The following is a 16,784-nucleotide window of genomic DNA, read 5'->3' on the forward strand; positions in this document are numbered from 1 at the left end:
TCCAGTATCCCGCTCCTGAGACTCTCGATAACCTCATGGAGCTCTCTATTAAAATAGATCGTCGGCTCAGAGAGCGGAGGGCTGAAAAAGGGGCATCTGTCGGGTCCTCTCCCTGGGTTCCTTCCATTCCTGTTGACATAGAGGAGCCTATGCAGATTGGTCTCTCCAAATTGTCTCCGGAAGAAAGAACCAGGAGGCAAAATTCTGGTCTGTGTTTATACTGCGGAGGTAAGGGACATTTTGCCCGTAGTTGTCCAAACAAGTCGGGAAACTTCCTGACCAAGTGAGTTGTGAGGGGGTTCACTTTGGTCTACAGCTCATCTCCTCAAATAATTCACTGTTGGTTCCTGCTAAAGTTTCCTATGGCAGCCTCTGTTCCTCGGTCTCTGCTTTTGTGGACAGTGGTGCTGCAGGAAACTTTATGGATTTAACATGGGCCAAGGCCTTAGGTATTCCTCAGCTAACCCTGGGTAGGTGTGTCACCATGCATGGTTTAGATGGGAGTCCCTTATCCAATGGGGTTATTTCTCTATGTACTCCTCCTGTTTTGCTCTCGGTGGGAGCTTTGCATTCTGAAAAGATTGAGTTTTTTCTTACCCATTGTCCAGCAGTTCCTGTGGTTCTGGGTCACCCTTGGCTAGCCTTTCATAATCCCATCATAGATTGGCAGTCTGGGGAGATCCTACAATGGGGTACCATCTGTGATAAAGAATGTATTACGCTTCCTATCCGAGTCGCTGCCGCCGCTTCCGCACATATACCTGGGGAATACCAGGATTTTGTTGATGTGTTTTCCAAGGGCAATGCGGATGTTTTGCCTCCCCATAGGCCTTATGATTGTACCATTGACTTGATTCCTGGTGCCACGTTGCCTAAAGGAAGGTTATATGCATTGTCTGGTCCTGAAACTGTGGCCATGAATGAGTATGTGAAAGAAAGCCTTGAGAAAGGATTTATCAGGCCATCTAAATCCCCTTTAAGTGCAGGTTTTTTCTTCGTAGAGAAGAAGGATGGTTCACTCAGACCCTGCATTGACTTTAGAGCTTTGAATAAGATCTCAGTAAAGAATACTTACCCTCTGCCGCTGATCTCTGTCCTCTTTGATCAGCTACGTTCGGCTGTTATTTTTTCTAAGATTGACCTGAGAGGAGCATATAACCTCATCAGAATCAGGTCAGGGGATGAGTGGAAAACGGCATTCAGTACTCAGTCAGGCCATTATGAGTATCTGGTCATGCCATTCGGACTATCTAACGCTCCGGCAGTTTTCCAGGATCTCATTAATGATGTGCTCCGTGAGTTTCTGGGAAGATTCGTTGTGGTCTATTTAGACGATATTTTGATATATTCTGACTCTGTAGAACAACATGTTACCCAGGTGCGTCAGGTGCTTAAGAAATTACGTGAAAATCACTTATATGCCAAGCTGGAGAAGTGTGAATTTCATGTCACGGAGGTATCCTTTTTAGGGTACATTATTTCCCCTCGGGGATTCCGAATGGAACCAAAAAAGCTCCAAGCCATCCTTAATTGGGCGCAACCCACCAACTTAAAAGCAATTCAGCGCTTTTTAGGGTTTGCAAACTACTATAGGAGATTTATTCACTCTTTCTCTGACCTAGTTGCTCCCATTGTGGCCCTTACCAAGAAGGGAGCAGATCCTACCAATTGGTCATGTGAAGCTGAGTTATCTTTTCAGGCCTTAAAACAAGCCTTTGTCTCAGCCCCTGTCCTTAGACATCCCAACCCAGAATTGCCTTTCATTGTTGAGGTTGATGCCTCGGAGGTTGGAGTAGGGGCTATCCTTTCTCAGAAGGATCCTGATTCCTTTAAGTTACATCCTTGTGCCTATATGTCCAGGAAATTCTCATCTGCAGAATCCAACTACGATGTTGGTAACCGGGAATTGCTGGCTATTAAATGGGCTTTCGAGGAGTGGAGACATTGGCTTGAAGGAGCGACCCATACCATTTCAGTTTTGACTGATCACAAAAATCTTCAATACATTGAATCGGCTAAACGGCTGAATGCCCGACAGGCTCGTTGGGCTTTATTTTTTACTCGTTTCAAATTCACTATCACCTTCAGACCAGGTTCCAAGAATACCAAGGCAGATGCCCTGTCACGCAGTTTTCTTCCGGTGCAAGACAACAGTCCTGTTACTCCCATTCTTCCGCCTTCAGTCATTGAGGCAGGTCTCACACAGGATTTATTTTCCCAATTAAAGCTGCTTCAACATCAAGCTCCGGGAAATACTCCTGCTGGTCGTCTTTTTGTCCCTGAGTTTTTGAGAGCAACTGTTTTGGCGGAGTTTCATGATAGCAAAGTTGCCGGGCATCTGGGAATCGCTAAGACTTTGGAATTAGTATCCCGCTCAGTTTGGTGGCCTGGTCTTTCCAAAGACATTAAAGAGTTTGTTTTTTCGTGTCAGGTCTGTGCACAGCATAAAGTTCCCCGTTCTTTGCCTATTGGTCAACTTATGCCCTTGAATGTTCCTCTTAGGCCATGGTCGCATATCTCCATGGATTTTGTGGTGGATCTCCCTCTGTCAGCCGGATGCCGAGTCATATGGGTGGTAGTGGACCGTTTTAGCAAGATGGCCCATTTTATTGCTCTTCCCCGATTGCCATCTGCCCAGGGATTGGCAGTCTTGTTCCTCCGGCATGTTTTCAGACTCCATGGGTTACCCACTGATATTGTTTCTGACAGGGGTCCACAATTCATTGCACAATTTTGGAAATCTTTTTGTGCTTCGTTAAAGATGAAATTATCATTAACCTCCGGCTATCATCCACAATCCAATGGACAGACTGAGCGAGTTAACCAATCTCTTAAACAATATTTGCGTCTGTACTCGGCCAAACTCCAAAATGACTGGTCTGAGTTTCTTCCATTGGCGGAGTTTGCTTATAATAATGCCTGTCATTCCTCCACCAATGTGTCTCCATTTTTTGCAGTTTTTGGTTTTCACCCCAGAGCTAATTCATTTTTTCAACATTCCTCTGTCTCCTCTCTGGCCCTGACCTCTCATCTTAAACTTATTTGGAAAAAAGTGCACCTGGCTCTCAAAAAAGCAGCTTTCCGGGAAAAAAAAATTTCTGACAGGCTCCGGCGGCCGTGCACTTTTAAAGTAGGAGACAGGGTGTGGTTGTCGACTCGCAACATTAAACTTCGACAAACCTCTGCCAGATTGGGTCCTAGATTTATTGGACCATTTCTCATTATCAAAAAAGTCAATCCAGTTGCTTTCCGGTTACGTTTACCAAAAACTTTACGGATCGGAAATACCTTCCATTGCTCTTTGCTTAAACCATATGTTTCGTCCAGCAGATTTCCTCATGGAGGGTCTCAGGGGAGATCACCAGTTAATGTACAGGGTCAGCAGGAGTTCTTGGTGGAGAAGGTTCTCGATTCCAAGTTATCCCGGGGTCGGCTTTATTTTTTGGTGCATTGGAAGGGTTATGGTCCAGAAGAAAGGTCTTGGGTCCTGGATAAAGATCTCCATGCCCCGAAGCTCAAGAGGGCATTTTTTCGAGAATTTCCTCGGAAACCTGGCTTTAGGGGTTCCTTGACCCCTCCTCAAGGGGGGGGTACTGTTAGGCGCCGGGGTCCGATCAGCGGTGCGGCCCGGCGCCTAGCAACCAGGGACGCCGGGCGCGTGCAGCCGCCGGCTCCCTGGCAACGCTGACGCCGGGCGCACGCAGCCGCCCGGACCTTAGCAACGGGGACGCCACGTTCGGGCCGCGTTCCCCGTTGCTGGGTCTTCCATAATTAGATCACCATGTGCTGGCCGTGCAGCATGCAAGCTGCACGGCATTACTATTAATTACATAGTCTGGCTCCTGATTGGGGAGCCCACAGTTATAGGCTCCCTTTGGACTTCCCACAGACGCCGGTGATAGCTTCCTGTTTGCCTGAGTCTGCTGCAGAGAGTTCCCAGTCCCGGTCTATTCGGTTGTTCCTGTCCTCAGAGATCCTGTGCTCGGAGGTTGCCATCTGTTCCTGGAGTCTGACCGAGCACCTTTGACATCTGGTGGTGTTCGTGGGTCGCGGCGCAGCCGTGTGTTGCGGCTTGTCCGCTACAGTTTATTACTTTGTTTGTTTTGTGTTCTGGAGCTTTGCGGAGGATTCCGCTTCCACAAGATCCACTCTGGTGTCCAGCGGTGCCGGATGGGAGTGTCGGATCGGTGGGTCTTTGGTTGTCCTTTTCCCTGGCGGCTAGTCCGCACATACCTTTTGATTTGGTTTGGTTGGTTTGTAGCCCCTGGCTTGGTTGCTTGGTCAGGGGGCCCCTTGTTGTCACCCTGTCTCGGACTTCCCCTTGTCTCCCATTAAGACCTGCGGGGGCATCGGGGTTGGGCAGACATAATCCGCCCTTCGAACGCGGCTGCCATGGGCTCAAGCAACCATGGTCTCGCAGGGGATTTCTGATAACACGGGCGAGACAACGGAGTTAGGGCGCCAGGGGTTACTAGGCTCTCCAGCTCCCACAACCTGTATATTGTTCCTGTACTCAGATCCCTGCCATAAGATCTTCTCCGGTCTGGAGTACAGGAATCGTAACATGAACACTGACAGTGCATGGAGGCAGCTGCGGCCAGGCATGAGTGTATGGCAGGTGTATAATGTACAGCAATGAGTACACTGCCCTCCCTCTATCATACTCATTGCTGTACATTATACACCTGCCATACACCCATGCCTTTTTATATTTTTTCTGTTAATTTGTATTTTTAGTACAATTTGTTTTATTTTATTTATGTCTTTTTTTATTATATGGGGGTGGGGTGGTGGTGGCGGTGAAGGGGTGGGGTGGGGGTGGGTGCCAAATTACTGCCTTGCCCCGGGCGCTGAAAATCTAGTTTCGGCCCTGCTGTAACTGTATGCAGCGTGCGGGCATGGTGGATTGGCTATGGTTGGGTATAACAAAGTATGGGTTATTTTCTTTGACTAGCATGAGTGCAGGGGGCAGGGCGGAGGTGTTACATTGTAGAGCAGGGGAGGGCAATTATTTCAGCTGAGAGGCCACTTGACATTTTCCTGTCAGTATTCAAAGGCCGCACACAAATAGCAGCTCCCCCCCACCAGCCAAAACTATAGGGACATGGCCAAAAAATAATACAGATTCATATTAGGCTGCACAATAGTCTCCATTATTCAAATTGCACCACACATCAGTGCTTCCAACTTGTACCAGCCAGGAGGCGGAACTGGGACGCACTGGCTGCCTGGTGTGCGGGCGGGACGTCAAAAATAGTGACGAGTCACCTGCGGCTGCTGGCTGCTGCTGACTGCCTCCGCCTCCTGCTTGTTAGCGTCTCCCACAGCGGGAGACGCTAACAGGCAGGAGACGGGGGCAGTCAGCAGCAGCCAGCAGCCGCGGGTGACTCATCAGTATTTGGCAGCGTTCCACTTCTCCCTGCATCATGCGGCAAAGAGGGGGGTACAGACGACGACCTGGTGTGCTGCCCCAGGAGGTGCCACCCATAGGCACGTGCCTAATGGGAAATCCGGCACTGGCTGTGTAGTGTAAGGGTTACTACTGTACGGCATAATTTGAATTGAGGGTACAATTGCATGGCCATGCCCCTTCCCCACGAGACCACTCCCTATTTCCCATGCACACTCTCCCTATTTAAAATAGGGGCTGTGAACCAAAGCACCACGGCACCAAAATCTCTAGTTACGGCACTGAAGGTAGCGTAGTGATATAGTGAGCGGATGTAGCGTAGTGATGCAGTGTGGGGAGCTAGTTCAGTGGCCTAATGCTGGGATGTAGTGTGGGCTATAGTGATCTAGAGCAGGCGTATAGTGTGGGTAGGTAGCATAGTAAAATACTTTATATATAGGTAATGATTCAGCGGTGTACACTGTGGTGGCATTGGATGCAAGCGGTCGTTATTTTTCAAATGCCTAAGTCATACTGTGCATGCCTCCCTACGGTAACCACACAAAGATGCAGATTAAAATTGCATGTAGTTGAGGGAGAGGGGCCTCAAACGGATATCTTGCTTAGGGCCCCATGAGGTCTAAATCTGCCTCTGGTTAGACCCCAGTACAGTGTCTAGTATATGAAGTGGCTAGTTATAAAGTGTCAGCTTAAAATCAATAACAGACAGAAATGTTTTGAAACCGCACTGGACCTTTCATATGATGAATTGATATTGTAAACCAACATACAGGCTGTATCTAGATATATTTTCTTTATGGCATTAGGTTGGTGGTGCTCCCAGATAATTAGTCACAAAAGACTATACAATAAAGAGCTTTTACAGAGACGTAAATGGAAAGAGACTAGCCTTTTTCTGATGCACACTTGTAAATTAGTTTTAAAATTAACTTTTAATTGATTTGTTTTAAAATCCTGGGATTTGTGCAACATATAGAAGTTGAATACTAAAATAAAAAGTAAATCTAGCATAAATGTGCTTGTAAAATAGCGAAAATATGGAAATTAGGTATCCGGAAAAGAAACTCCCAAAAATGTATTTACCAATAGAATATGCTGGGAAATATAGTCACTCTATTCACCACCTCATAAATTTCTATTACAAAAAAAGGCAAAATGTTGGAGTTTATATATACTCCCTTTTTTATTAAGTAAGTCACTTATAATAAGTGTTTTGAATAAGGTATGAGTGGCACACCACCAATCAGTCGTGTGGGTGACATATCACCCTGTATATAATAGACAAACAAGCCCTTTCAAAGACAGGCTCTGTATATAACCCTCAGAAAAACATGCATTACATATGTCCTAACAAATAATAGCATGAAATTAGAGTGTGTATTTCATTTGCCTTCAAAATAGCATGAATGGTATATTTATATTCTATCAAAATCTCCATATCTTAATGCCAGACAGCAGCCTGGTTTCACTGAGAATAAATATCAAACATGCAACGCAAACAGTAAGAATGTACCGTTAAACAATATATATATATATATATATATATATATATATACATACATATACAGTATATACAATTTCTGCAGTATAGATTTAAGAGCTGTATATCAATCTTTATCAATAAGGTCCGGCTATATCAACTCATTTGGAAGCAAAATTCCACATTCAATAGGATACAGCCTAAGTAGTGTGGTTGTATTAAGTCGCTAGGAAGAATATTCCACTGTCAATGAAGCATAACATAAACAATGCAATTGTACATCTGTGTTAAGTTGTCAATATAAGCATTGGTTAGCTGAGAATACATTCCACATTACATAAAATGTGCTCATGATAATGCAGCTTGTGTATTTAGAAAAAGACTGTAGAAACCAGAGTATATTGGAGTGATACGTCTTTTGCTGTCTTGTATCTGTATTCACATCGAATACAGGATGAGAGAGACACCAAAAACTTCCACTCTGATTTGATAATACAAAGAGGAGCTTGCTTCTGCTTTTTCTATTTCTGTACATGGAATCACTGTCGCCTGGTGATCAAGCTTTAATCAGCGAAATGTGCGTCACTTCCGGTTCCGGTCCAGGTCCGACTTCCGGTTACCGGAGACACGGACGCCGGCGGTAGCTCTCCTCACCACCATGCTGCAGCAACCCCTGAATGCAGGAGACATAGCAGTATTACCCAGAACAGAGATACAAGCAACTTGGTGAAGTATTTTTAAATCTCCATCTCATTACCTTTCTTCTTTCATATAGGAGCGGGCTCTCTCATTTCAGCCGCCAGGAAATATATAGTCATATAGGGACATATGGGCCCTCATTCCGAGTTGTTCGCTCCTTATTTTTCTTTCGCAACGGAGCGATTAGTCGCTAATGCGCATGCACAATGTCCGCTGTGCGACTGCGCCAAGTAAATTTGCTATGCAGTTAGGTAATTTACTCACGGCATTACGAGGTTTTTTCTTCGTTCTGGTGATCGTAATGTGATTGACAGGAAGTGGGTGTTTCTGGGCGGAAGCTGGCCGTTTTATGGGTGTGTGCGAAAAAACGCTACAGTTTCTAGGAAAAACGCGGGAGCGGCCGGAGAAACGGAGGAGTGTCTGGGCGAACGCTGAGTGTGTTTGTGACGTCAAACCAGGAACCACAAGCACTGAACTGATCGCAGATGCCGAGTAAGTGTGGAGCTACTCAGAAACTGCTAAGAAGTGTCTAGTCGCAATTTTGCTAATCTTTCGTTCGTAATTTTGATAAGCTAAGATTCACTCCCAGTAGGCGGTGGCTTAGCGTGTGCAACTGCAAAGCTGCTAAAAGCAGCTTGCGAGCGAACAGCTCGGAATGAGGGCCATAGTCTCTTTCCTTTTAGGTCTCTGTAAAAACCCTTTCTTATATAGCTTAAAATCAATAGCAGCATTATACCGAAGTAAATCAGAAGGCAAACAAACAAAAAAAAACAACATTACTACAGAAGGACTGCGTTACAACCACAAAGCTTAGAGTCGTTATGTGGCCTCTTCCCACCTCAGCAATGAGAACTCCAGGACAAGGCTTACCGTCCTTCCGGCTAAAGGGGGGTACACACTGATCGATGTTCACTTAATTTCTAAGCAATTGTTTTAAGCAATTGCATGCATGCCAAATCTAGTAGATCACTCATTTCACCACTGGGTGAAATGAGCATTCCCCCCGCCCTCCCTCGCTCAGCAAACATTGCGCTGTGTGTTGAGTGGGGGGGGGGGAGGATGTGTGCTGATTGGTCTGTGCTAGATCGCTCAGCACACATCTTCCCCGTGTGTACCCACCTTAAGAACATCAGGTCTGCCCTCCCAGGTCTATACATCTAGATAAACAGAGAGCTATTGGGAAGGAGCACAAGGAGCAGGCTCTTTAGTGACATTTCCATCGGACGTGAGTGTGCTCCCCACATTTTTCATACCCACCTGTTCTGAACCCATGAGACGAGGATATTTATAATTTTATCAAAATAATGTTATCCTAATTTCTCTTACGTCCTAGGGTATACAGTTTAGTACTATGGATTATAGATGGGTCCACTTGGAGCCATGGGCACTATAGAAGTTTGATAATGTGTGCTGGCTTCTCCCTTTATGCCTGAAGAGTTTTCTGCATTTATATTATAAGTTTGATATTTTTAGGCAGGACTGGATGGCACTAGACTGCATGCTTCGTGGGAGTTGGGGGTGGGGGGGGCACGGCCCAACCCCACTAAGGGTTAATGGTCCCGTTCCCCGCTGACAAGACGCTATCTCCTGAGGGAACTATTCGCAAGCCCCACCACGGTGAGTGTACATTCCCGCAGGACACCACCACCCCTAACAGAGCCAGAAGAAATTGTTTTACTCCTGCAGCACATCCAAGATTCTGCAAACTTTACAGTGGAAGCCATTAAGGAAATAGGTTTGTTTAATGCACGCACCACAGCTTTGGCAGTGTCAGCATGCAGGGGATTATGGCTAAGTCAGTGGACTGCTGACACGGACTCCAAAAAAGGTGGGGAAGGCCTGCCTTTCACAGGTGAGGCCTTATTTGGTGACGAACTCAAGTGAATTTCGCGAGCTATTGCGGATAAGTCCACATATCTACCTTCTGCAGTTCCGCCAGCTAGAAAGACCTACCTAGGACCCAGCTTACAGTCCTTTCGGTCTGCATAGTTTTGGGGCAAGACCAGAGGTTCTTCTACCACCTCCAGAAGTGCTAGAGGTAAACCACGCAAACCAGCGGCTGCTGGTTCCCAGGAACAGAGCTCTGGCTCTGCCTCCTCAAAGCCATCCGCATGATGGTGGACAGCGATGCTGGAAGACAGGCAGGTGGGAGCCCGGCTAAAATTCTTTAGTCACATCTGGACAAGATCTTGCTAGGATCCCTGGGTCATAGACCTTATATCCCAGGGATACAGGCTGGAGTTCCAGGATCTCCCACCTCACAGATTCTTCAAATTAGGCTTACCAGTTTCACAGGAATAATCTCACAAAACGCCATTCAAAAACTGTTACAGACCCAGGTCATTGTTCCAAATCCACCTCATCTACAAACAAGGGTTACTATTCCAGCTTGTTTGTAGTACCGAAACCGGACAGTTCAGTAGATCGATTCTGAACCTCAAGTCATTGAACCCATACAAGAGTGTTCAAGTTCAAGATGGAGTCTCTGAGAGCGGTGATCTCAGGTCTGGAAGAGGGTCATCAGGCTTATCTATGGTTTGCACTGCAGGACTGTCACTACCAGTTCCAGGCCCTGCCATTTGGTCTCTCCACGGCATAGAGGGTGTTTACCAAGGTGATGGCAGAGATGGTGTTACTGCTCTGCAGACAGAGAGTGAATGTAATTCCTTACTTGGACAATCTTTTGATAAAGGCTGCGTCCAGGGAACAGTTGTTGGAGAATATTAGTCTCACAACCAGATTACTCCTGGATCATGGGTGATTTCTGAACATACCCAAATCTCACCTAGAACCAACACATAAGCTTTATTTCCTAGGAATGATACTGAACTCCGAGGCTCAGAAAGTGTTCCTTCCCTTGGAAAAGGCAATGGTAATCCAGTCGATTGTTCAGGCTGTCTTGAAGCTGACCCGAATCTCAGTACATCTGTGCATCTGCCTTCTGGGGAAAATGGTGGCTCCTTATGAAGCAATTCAGTACGGAAGGTTTCATGTGAGGTCCTTCCAGCTGGATCTGTTGGACAAATGGTCCAGATCGCATCTTCACATGCATCAGAGGATTCGTCTGTCGCCAAAAGCCAGGATCTCCCTCCTGACTACAAACTTCTCACCTAGTGGAGGGTCGAAGGTTCAGGATTCAGAATTGGATTCTTCTAACCACAGACACAAGCCTCAGAGGTTGGGGTGCAGTCACCCAGGAAGTGCAGTTTCAAGGAAGATGTTCAAGTCAGGAAATTGTTCTTCCAATAAACATCCTGGAATTCAGGGCTATTTACAACTCCCTTCTTCAGGCCTCATCTCTTCTTCAGAATCAGGCCATTCAAGTTCAGTTGGACAATGTGATGGCGGTGATGTGCATAAACTGACAGGGCGGAACGAAAAGCAGAGCCGCAATGTCAGAGGTGTCAAGAATTCTCTGTAGGGCGGAAAAACATGCTGTGGCATTGTCGGCGATTTTCATTCTGGGAGTAGACAACTGAGAAGCAGATTTCCTCAGCAGACACGACCTGCATCCGGGGGAATAGGGCCTCCACCCGGAGGTGTTCCAGAGACATCGGTGGGGGTATCCAGAAATTGACATGATGACCTCTCAACTCAACAAGAAGCTCAAGTGGTACTGTTCTAGGTCGAGGGACCCGCAAGCTGTAGCGGTCGACGCCCTGACACGGACTCCGTGGGTCTACCCTACTAAAAAGGGAAAAAGAGTTGAAGTAATACTCATTGCTCTGGACTGGCCACGAAGGGCCTGTTTTTCGGATCTTCTCGAGATGCTAATAGAAGATCCGTGGCCTCTGCCTCTTCGAGAGGATCTTCTGCAACAGGACCCATTCGTTTATCAAGACTTACCATGGCTACGTTTGATGGCATGGAAGTTGAACATCTGATTCTGGCCATGAGAGGGATTCCTGACAAGGTCATCTTGACTGTGAGTATGGCCAGGAAGGGGGTAACATCAAAACACTACGATTGTATCTGGAAGTAGTATGTCTCTTGGTGTGAGAGCAGACAATATTCTACGGTGGAATTTCATCTTGGACGTTTCCTGCTTTTACTGAAGTCGGGAGTTGATGTGGGCCTACGCCTAGGCTCCATCAAAGTTCAGATTTCGGCCTTGTCTATTTTCTTTCAGGAACAATTGGCTTTTCTCCCTGAGGTCCAGATGTTCTTGAAGGGTGTTCTTCATATCCAACCTCCCTTTGTGCCTCCCACGGCACCTTGGGATCTCAATTTGGTTTTGCAATTCCTCCAAATGAACTAGTTTGAACCGTTACAGGAGGTAGATGTAAAGTATCTTACGTGGAAGACCATCACGTTGTTAGCCTTGGCTTCGGCAAAGTGTGTGTCGGAACTGTGGGCATTGTATCACAAGAGCCCCTACTTGATTTTCCACAAGGACAGAGCTGAACTCAGGACTCGTCAGCAATTCCTTCCTAAGGTGGTGTCGACATTTCACATCAACCAGCCAATTGTGGTTCCAGTTGTTACTGACACCTCTGCTACTTCAAAGTCTTTGAATGTTGTAAGGGCCTTGAAGGTATATTTAAAGCGAACTGCTCATCACAGGAAATCAGACTCGCTGTTCGTTGTTTATGATGCCAATAAAATTGGGTGTTCTGCTTCAAAGCAGTCAATTGCACGCTGGATCAGGCTCACTATCCAGCCTGCTTATTCCACAGCAGGTTTGCTGATTCCGAAATCTGTACAGGCCCACTCTACTAGGTTGGTGGGTTCCTCTTGGGTGGCTGCCCGGGGTGTCTCGGCATTACATCTCTGCCGAGCAGCTACTTGGTCAGGTTCGAACACGTTTGCCAAGTTTTACAAGTTCGATAACTTGGCCTCTGAATTTGGTTAGCATGGCTTTCCTCTTGTTCTGGTTGTGTTGGTTCGAAATCTCACCACTATCCTTATCTATTTCCTTCTCTCAAAGTATGTCCGTCTCCTCGGGCAGTTTCCTAGACTGAATCTGCTAGGAGGGGCATAGAGGGAGGAGCCAGCACACGTTATCAAACTTCTATAGTACCCATGTCTCCAAGTGGACCCGTCTATACCCCATGGTACTAAATTGGATTCCCAGTATCCCCTACGAACTACGAGAAAAGGATTTACCAGTAGGTAATTAAAATCCTATTTTTCCCTCCTCCATTGGTTACCTGCAAATGTTTTCTTACTACTGTATGTGTTTTTTTTCTCTCTTCCACTCCACTGTGTGCTATTCCTGCAATGTGTACCTCCACTGTTTGCACACCCTGCCAGTGTGAACTACGCAGTATTATACTACTACTACCACTACTACACAAGTGTCAGTTTTCCCATGTATGCATTGAGCCCTTGTATGTCTCACCTCCCACAGTGTAAACTTCATAGTGCGCCCATCATGGCTGCCGCATCTGCTACGTTTGTGGATGGGATGAAAAATACATGGACCTGGTAGATTTGTTGGGACCCTACTCTGAGCGTTAAGACATTACAATCTCCGCATTTTGTATCAGCTCTTCTAGGGATAAACTATTCCACCCAGGGCAATCTTATGCAGTGTGTCACACTCGGCTTGAGTTGGGTATCTGACGACTGATAATTGACTGAGGGAGCAGCTATCAGCAAAGGACGAAAACGAGGTGGCTGAATGTAGTTCTTACTCATAGATTGAAGACATAGGCCCGAAGATGTAGAGGGGTAGACAACGAGGACAATGACTGAGAATGATACACTGAAGAAAGATGAATTCAGTTTTAATGAGACCTCAATCATACACAACGACTAGGAGATAAGTCTGAGTGAATTCTGAAGGACGAAATGTTCGTGACTTGTAAACGATGCTGAAGAACACTGAACGAAGAAGTGACTTGTGCTTGTAAACGATGCTGAAGAACACAATGAAATGATGACTTGAAGAACGACGTTGAAGAAAGGATCGCTGTGAGCACTGTCAGCAAATGGAGACTCTCTACCAGATAGAGGACCCAGCGGTTAAACCACAAGAGCAGGTGGACTGAGAGCAAAGGACTGCAATAACAGAACTGACCACCGGACGGTCTCCACAGAACCAGGATACCAGGGGTTAACCTGTGAGCGCAGAACTTGAGCACCTTACAGCAGCAAGTAACTTGAAACACTGGCACCATAGATAAGCATCTACCCCTTTTTATAAGGGAAGACGGCGCCAAATTGGCTGGACACTAACTGGGATACCTATTGGCTTGGCTTGGTCTCCAACATGGTGGCTCCTGCACAGAGGACACATGTGGAACCAGCAAACAGCCTCCCAGATACCGCACTCCAGCAACAGGACACTTGGAAACAAACACCTCCGGCTGTCATGCTCTGCTTCCCAGGACCTGGACCCCGGCCTCCAGATGCCCAGCAGCCGCACCAGAGGACCTGGCTGCCGCAGATCCTATCTGCCACAGCCACACCAGCCAACTAACAGGAAGGCCGCAGGGACCAGAGCCGGAGGTAAGACTTCGGATGCTGACACAGTGCTACCAAGATGGCTGCCTCACCTGGTACCCTGTGAGGGTGGACTACACAACCTTTGGAAGTTGTTACCCAAAATGCATACACCAATCCTGCATAATGCTTACTGTGTGCTCATGGTTTTCGTTTTATGTCTGTGTGGTTTGTCAATTGCTGTATTACTTAAATCTTCTGTATTACTGTACAGTACAGTATATGCATTGTTTTTGATGTGTTTAAAGTGCCTTAAATCCTGTTGGAGAAAGAGTTCTATATAAATAAAATTACTATTATTATTATTATTATTATTATTAAAACCATTTTTTCACTAAGTCTTAGTAAAAGCCCCACCAAAACTCACACAAAAATTATGCCTCAATGTACCACTTCCAAAAAGCAACTGTGAAAAACATTTTAATTATGGGTAAACTAATCAGAATGCTAATAAAAGCCCACCAAGTCACCTGTATAACACATTTTCTTCTCTCAACCATGGCAAAGGCAGGTTTTGGAGTAGCCTGAATGCTGGCAGTGATTTCATGTGGCCTACACCTGCTAACGGAAAGCGCCCTGGAGTATGAAACAGAACAGAGGAACCAACAGGTAGGGGTTCTGCAGAGCTTATGTATGCCTAGGTTCTTCCATTGTCGGTTGAACCTAAATGCATTCTGTGAGTCAAAACTCACCGTGAGCCAGACACTGCAAGGTCTTATCAGGCCTACACAAATTGCTGGCTGTTCTGCACTTCTTTGCTACCGGGAACATTCAGGCAGTGATGAGGAGGGTGGTAGACATCTTGCAAGCCACCTTCTCCTGCTACCTGGGCCAAGTCCTTGCCACACTCAAAACCCTCTCCAGCACCTATACCTGCTTTCCTAGCCAGAATTCTTAATGGTATGATGGCAGGATAGCTTTCCATAGGATTGCAGGCATGCCCAATGTCCAGGGTGCTATAGACTGCATGCACATTGAGCTGAGACCACCTAGGGCAAGAACACATGTATTCCTTAATCACCACCACACCTATTCCACCAATGTGCAGGTTTTTTGTGATGCAAACCAAAGTATCATGAGCGTTGTTGTTGGCTATAATGGCTCATGCCATAATTCCGTCGTCCTCAGTCAATCATCCCTGTGTGATAAGTTTGAGGTGTACAAATGCCAGAGAGATGGTAACTGCACATTCCTCTGGTTACTTCCTCAAAACCTACCTATAAAAGTTGTTATGTTAACTTCCAAATACATTTATTATTTTGCCTTACAAGGGACTCAAGGTACTGTATGGATGTTTCAACTGGTTTATGACTCCATTGTCAATTACTGATAGTCCTGCAGATCGAAAGTGTAATATAATGCACATAAGTCCACTCGATCTTTGATAGAACGTACCTTTGGGCTATTGAAATCTAAGTTCTATGTTCTTGTTAGATCAGGAGGGACTATGTTGTTTAGTATTGATAACATCTGTGACATTGTGTGCTGCTGCTGCGTGTTGCATAATCTGTGCATAAATCAACCACCTCCGCTGGATTATGCAACATGCAGCACACAGCAGTCAGGACTACTAGGTCCATCTGGCGACTCTGTGAGCACAGAGAGTGGGAGGCAAGTTAGGTCATTGTGATAGCCAACTACTTCCCAGTAAAGCATATTATACAACATTGCTATCTTAAAAACTACTTAAAATGAGTATCCTAAATGATTACTCTGCTTCCGATGCAAAGCATGTAGTCCCTCCTGAAATGTGTACCCAGTACAGAAAGAGTGCTTAACATTACCAACAGCACTTAGGTAAAATATGTGACTGTATTTGTATTGTACTCAGGGGCTTATTCAGACCTGATCGCTGCCGCGTGTTTTCGCTCAGCGGGCGATCAGGTCTGAACTGCGCATGCACATGCGCCACAGTGTGCATGTGTATGCCAGAGGTGCGATAGGCATCTCAGCCCAGCGATCACCTCTGCTTGATTGACAGGCAAGGGCGTTCGCTGGGCAGGAGGTGGCGGCCCGGTGGTGTTTGAACACCATTTTGGAGGCACAGTCCAGGCAACACAGGAGTGCCTGGACTGTGCAGGGGCGGGCCGTGGTGGTTTCATAATGTCACATGCAGCCGCTGCGACCCGGGACAAGTACCTCCCTGCCAGAGCGCCGCCCTGCGATGCTTTTGTACTTGTGCGGGGTGGGGGGGGGGGGGGGGTGAGTAGGCCCTGACATGCAGGGTGGACTAGTCCTGTGCTGGGCGTCCCCCCACATGTCAGAGTATATGATCGTAGATGTGCTAAATTTACCACATCTACAATCAACTCTGAATTACCCCCTTTGCCCATACACTTTCACTGATATCAGCAAATAATGTGAATACTGCGCTTATAAGTTACCATAAGTCATGACTGAAATTAACCAAAGCACACATGCACCTGTATAAGAATATTGCCTGTGTCATTTATTTATATAGTGCAAAATTCTATAAAAAATATATAATAAATTCAATAAAATAAGTGAATAATATATGAACAATATATTTACATAAAAATTAATTTGAATACTCTAAGGGGGGAATTCAAATGTTTGAAAAGTCGGTTGGGTGTCTGTTTTTCCTGACTATTAGATAGGAAAAAAACAGACTCCCGACTGACTTTTCAAACAATTGAATCTCCCTCTAAATGTCATATAATGTAGTCTCAGGATCCAGGTAATTACATCCACAATGTAGAATATCATTTATAACAGAGTCTGCTTAGT

The sequence above is a fragment of the Pseudophryne corroboree genome, chromosome 4, assembly GCF_028390025.1.
Source record: "Pseudophryne corroboree isolate aPseCor3 chromosome 4, aPseCor3.hap2, whole genome shotgun sequence".
NCBI lineage: Eukaryota > Metazoa > Chordata > Amphibia > Anura > Myobatrachidae > Pseudophryne > Pseudophryne corroboree.